Raw genomic sequence first — 6,581 nt, forward strand, 5'->3', positions numbered from 1 at the left:
AATTTCTCAGATGTTTTCAGATCTGGGTGTGCTTGGTGCATTTTCAGATAAGTTATCATCTTTTATGATTCACGTATTTATTTTTAATTTGATGTTTGCTTATGAAGTGTGAGATAATTTATGTATGTATTAAAATATAAATGAGTTGTTTATACACTGAAATATAAGATTATACTTATAATAAGTTGTGAATATATTGTATTAAACTGTGAATTTGTTTTGTTAAGCTGTAAATTTATTCACAGCTCAATATAATAAATTCATAATTTAATAGATAAAAATGTATCTGGATATGAACGTATAATTGTTAGTATTAAATTAAAAAATGTAGTTGTGCATATATATAAATTTTATGTATTAAACTATGAATTATTGTATTAACCTGTGAATTTGATGTATTAAACTGTAAAATGATTATGTTAAGTTGTGAATTGGTTATATTAAGATTATCATTTTTTATGAATTTTCTTTTTGCTTCTAAAATATGAGAAGAAACAATCATTACACACATATATGATTTTATCTTATTTTAAATAAATTATATAAAATTTAAACTGTTAATATTATGTAAATTAAACTTTGAAAAAACACGAATCTCTAGATCTAAATATATAAATGTATGTTTTAAGTTAAGAATATGACATTTTTATGTATTAAATTGTTAATTTTTATATATTAAAGTTTATTTTATACATTAAACGATAATTGACTATATTAAGTTGTGAATTGACTGCATGTTGTCGTGATTTTTTTTTATAATTTTTGTATTAAGATATGACTAGTTTATGTAAAAGATCTGCATTAATTTCTTGTAAATATATTTATTTTTTATCTTGTATAAGTATGTAAGAATACATTAGTTTTTATAATGATTTTGCATTAACTTCAAAATAGGTGAATTAATGAATGTAGTATTTAACGTGTCATTGCCTGACTTTATACAAATCTCATTTTGGAAGAAAGAATTGTTGCAATGTTGGCACAGGTGGTTGGTGGCGGCATGTGGTGGTGGTAAAGTTTGGGTTTGACTTATCTGAATTTGAGAATTAGTGTACAATAAGTTCTATTAACTTGTGAATTTTGTATATTAAACTATAAATGGACTGTATAAAATTGTATTTTATATAATTTTGTGTTAAAATAAGAATGAATGCATGCATGAAAATATTAGACTAAAAAAATTACGATTTTGCCATTTTCTTACCAGAAAGACAACAATCAGGATTTTAACATACTTGATAATATTCACTATATATATTCACTTATTAAATGAGGGTTCTTAGGGTTCTTAATCTTTTGTGGTTCTCATTTGAACCACTCCCTATATATATATATATATATATATATATATATATATATATATATATATATATATATATATATATATATACTAGGAAACTTATTTGGGTCGGGATCACGGCCCTAAAGAATTGATAAGTAAGCTAAATTTAAGTGGTTTTCGGAAAAACTCAATTTATACTGATAATATAACATCTGATTGAATTTTTTTTGTTATGGCTTACCATGAAATTCCTTACATCCATGAAGAAAAGAACATTTTTCTAGTAGTATCTTAATTAATTTCCACAGTAACAGATGAAGGAAAATCCCAAGCACCTGGTCATGATGGGTCATTATGGTCAACTTCTTGCATGATCTCATAATCCTACTTTTAATGATGAGCTTTGGTGTAATTCCTATGACTGACTTGGTTCTTCCATTAAAGATATGTAATTTCATATAGAGCACAATTTGACACACTTCCTCACAACCGACTTCCCTTCAATATGATATGGTACCTACAATGTAGCCATGTCATATAATAACGAATTAATACTAAATATAGTTTGTATTAGCAAGTGGTTTTTAATATTTACCAAATAAACACATGGATTCATAATAATTTGAACTTTCATGAAAGTGTTTGCTACGCCAAAATAGACAAACTGAAAGCAAAAAAAATAAAAAAACCAATCGAAGGGAAGTCGGTTGTGAGTGGAAACAACAATGTGTTTTTTCTGTTTTAATCTCTTTAGTGTCGTCTTCCATCAAACGATCAAATGAATTTTGGGGTAGAACATCAAAATGATGAAAATGTCTTCCCATTGACTGCAGAAAACAATCAATCTGTTAAAATGCACGTCATTAGATTCTTTGTGTGTCTCTCTTTGTGGTAGCGTAAAATGTTTTCCATCATTGCATCTTCAAATAACAACCACAACTTACTCGGACTATTTGGACAGGTAAAAACTAAAAGTGAAGCAAAAAGCCTTCTCAACTCATATGGCATATGAAGCTCTTTCAAATAAAAAAAACTCATATGGCATATGAAAAGCAGAAGCTTTTTGCATACATACTTGTTGAGTAGCATCGTCAAATAAATAACCACGTAACAAAGTAGATTCTCTAAAGGTAGCAACTATTACCCCGTTAATCATTTTTAAACCAGCAAACAATTTAGGACAACAAACTCTAGCCAAAAGAATTCTAAGATGATACCTTTCGCCTTCAGTTGGATAGGCAATCACAAAACAACCAATTGAGTCCTATTTTCCGAGGTGACCACATCTTTTTATCCCTCTTCCAAACAAAATGATCAGGAAACTGATTGTATGTGAGCTTAAGCTGCTTTGCTAAAACGCCTGTATTATTTTTAACAAAAAATTAAGTCAACATAGTTTTTCTTTGACCAGAGTTACTCAGAATATTAACCAAATTTGATTTACGTTTGAATGTCAAAGGCTGATAGTTTTCTAAATGCAATGGCAAATGAATAACAGTTGGTTTCCGTGACGCCCCGATTCCCGAGTATCAATTTGTGGTTATTATTTCTCATGATTTCAAGGTCTACTCGACGAGTTAGTTTCCTGACTTGCCGAGTAGCAGCGGGTTGGTCCATGTGTTTAAGTGACTTACTTGCCGAGTCCAAGAAGGGACTCGACGAGTAGGAGCTGGTGGATGAAACCCTAATTCCGGGGTTTTACACCCCATTTAAAGGTCCTTAACTTTTCTTCCCAGGCTCCCTTGTCACCTTCACGTCCAGAGAAACCCTAATAGCCAGCTAGTCTCTATTCTTGAGTGTGTGAGACCAAAAGAGAGTGTATTGGAGCATTTCTTGAAGAGTTGAGAGCTTGTGACAAGAAAGAGTTTGTAGATCTAGCCTTTCAAGTATTGTGGCATCAAGATTAAGGTATAAAGCTACCACCTTTACTTTTCATTGCTTAGATCTCCCCTTTGTGGAAGAAAATGGTCATTTCTAGGGCAAGATAGAGTCATTTTCGGGTTTGAGCCTGTCACAAGGGCAAAGTTTTAGATCTTGACTCCCCTAGGCTTTGTGGACAAAAAGCCTCAAGATTTATGAAGCTTTGACCCTCCTTCATATCCAAAACCTTCTCCTAATGCTAGTTATGAGTGTTTTAGTTCCATAGAGCCTTGCATGCACGTAAAGTTAGCAAATTTACATGATAACAACACCGTAGGAGCCTAGATCTATAGTTTGGAGCCTTGGTTTCACGAAGAAGGTTCTGTATGATGAAGGAATGAAGGGACACGGCGAGTTGCATGGTCAACTCGGTGAGTTCGATGAAGATTGTCGTGGACTAGGCGAGTCAAATGAGTGTCTCGACGAGTCGGCTAGGGTTTTCCCAACCTTTGGACACGTATGAACTAGGCAAGTTGTAAGGGAGACTCGACGCGTCGGCCAATGAGTTTACGACCGCAAACCTTTGGAACTCGACGAGTCACTCTAGTGACTTGGCGAGTTGGCGAGTTATGCAAGGAACTCGGCGAGTAGCTAAGGGTACTCGATGAGTTGAGGTCAACATGGACGGTTGACCTTGACCGTTGACTTTGACTTTGACCAAGGGTTGACCGGTTTACTTTTGAGGATAATTGGTAAGCGGGTATTTATGAATTGGATCATTGATGGTTATAGGTGTTGGAGTTTGGGGTAGTGTTTCGGGAGCGTGATTTCATGGTTCAGTCCGGCATTTCAAGGTGAGTTATCCTTACTATATCAACAGGGTCTAAGGCACGAAGGCCGACCCTTTATCAGATTTGTATTTGGGTATTTGCTTGATATGTTTATTGATCTGCTAGATCTACATCCTGGTAGATAGGATGGTATTATATTAGTGGCCTGGTTTAGGTTGGTATCCTGGTATATAGATTGATGTTATGTTAGTGACCGGTTAGGTTGGTATCCACGTTATAGGATGGTTGCTGTGTTAGTAATTTGTTAGGACGATATAATTATCTATTATATACATGACGACGTATGTTATTTATGTGCACATGATTGTTTGATTAGTATGGGGGATGGGTTGAGGCGGGTCCTGCTTCATGTTGTAGGCCAACATACCCAGGGCGGACCGGATAGACTGCAGGCCCAGGAGGGTATATAGTCAGGCCGAAGGCCTGATGATCGGTCCAAATAGGCTGAAGGCCTTGAGAGGGCAGTCCAGACGTGCCGAGGCTCGGAGAGTGGGCCAGATAGACTGAAGTCCCGGTGCGGGCGGATCAGTCACACTGTAGACTCATGATGCATGGCTGTTCTGTTACTTATATGTTTATATGATATGGTTATCTGTCTGGCGTTGGTATTTTGGGGATAACTCATTAAGCTTTCGGGCTTACATTTTCAGTTTATTGTTTCAGGTTCAGCGGATGGCCGCAGGAAGGCGAAAGCGTGACTGTACACTTCCTCGATTGACGATTATGATTTCTGGGAACTCTGATGTTTAAACTATTTTGAAAACAAATTGTAATAATTGAATGGTTTTAAACGATTTAAAAAGTTTTAAAGTGGCTCGAATTTTATGGATGTTACAGTTTCATTTCACCCAAAGGGAATTTTAAAATTCTCCATGCACCTTCTGGAGGAGAAACCCATTGACCTGATTGATACCCGTCAATCTCATTTATAAGGATAGAGTTTGTAATTTGAGAAAGATTAAAGCTTATCTTGGCATAACCTTCATAAATACACTTTGAGTTTCACTTTAGACACATCGTTACGTCTACGATATATAGGATATGCATCGTCTGTCTGAATAGTCTTAGATGAAAAGTCTTTTGGGTAAGGATTTTTACAAGAACCCTTCTTTTTCATACATACATTAAAAAAATTTAAAGAGCCATATGGACCATGAATCATATGTTGCACAACCATCCTAAACAAATGAGGATTTTCACTTTGTGACGGTATTTTTGCATAAACAATTTTTTCAAAGTCTTCAGGTGTATGCATTTTACAATTAGTTTCTAAGATAAGAAAAGAATGTGCATGTGGAAGTCCTCTTTTCTGGAATTCTATAACGTTAGTGCAAGCACCAATTTCTCTACAAATGTTATTCTTGAAAAGTTCATGTTTAAGTTGTTCTACTTTAGCATGAAAAACTCTAACAATCAAATTAGCTCTATTTTGGCCTTCTTCATATGGTTTAAGGTTTTGTTTTATTTCATGCCAATTAGGATTGCGCATCATAGTTAAAAAATAATATTAGGCTTACCGAACTTTTGTACCAAGGCCATCACATCTACATATTTTTTTGTTATGCTTCTACGACCACAAATAAAATTCAAAGGTAATACTATTTGTCTACCAATAGCAAAACCCTCTGTTTCCCCTTTTGCCATTGCATCCACAACTCTTTGAAAGAATTCTTGTCTTATTTCTTCTTGTTGTGTTCTAAAAAAAATCTAGTCTTTGTGTTTCTAATTTAATGTAGTTGTCAACTATATACTGCTGTAGTAATCTACCGAAACAAAGTAAAAAAGGTTTGACATTATGCCTTATCTGAAGCTTATAAGCGTAATACTCTCTAACAAATAGAACCTTGGGGTAATCTGCGTTTCTTCCAAACACTGTATAAAAAGAGAAAAGAAGTAAAGCACAATACAATGCCCAAAAAAAATCTAAGAATAGAAAAAGTAAGTATGTTACCGGTTTCTTCCATCTTCAATAAGTCATCCGCACGCGCTACACTACAGGAGTAATAAGTTTTTCTGCAGCTAAATGCAAACCCTGCTTTCTAACTTGGGTGAATTTATTTTTTTCTAAAATACCTTGATACCAGCCTAGTTCTCTAAAAGGAAGCAGTAAAGGGCACTACAGACGATCATAACAACCATAATAATACTTTATATTTCTAGAATCAGCTTCATGGGTTGTGTAACTTAGATATCTCTTGGACCACACTCCCCATTATCTTCACCGTCCACCAAAATTGCAGCAACATGTGATACATCGGGTTTATTATAGACTCCTTGGTCTTGAACAACAACAGTTTTAAGAACAATCTCATAAGTATCTAAGTCTCCAGTATTCTTCAAACTGCGGAAAAAAAAAATAAGCGTATGGATTATGTTGAAGATATTTTATACACTTCTGAACCAGAGTTTCACATATCAGTGGACAAATTTTGGATCTCATATTCAGTATCATGAAAATATAACTACATATTTTTATGCCGGTCATTCTCAGAGCATAAAGCATTTATAAAATGATACATCTGACCTTGAACTCTAAAAGTATAAATCCTGCCGTCTTTCTGATTGAAATTAGGATTAGATGTAACACC

This window comes from Lactuca sativa, chromosome 5, assembly GCF_002870075.4.
Source record: "Lactuca sativa cultivar Salinas chromosome 5, Lsat_Salinas_v11, whole genome shotgun sequence".
Taxonomy (NCBI): domain Eukaryota; kingdom Viridiplantae; phylum Streptophyta; class Magnoliopsida; order Asterales; family Asteraceae; genus Lactuca; species Lactuca sativa.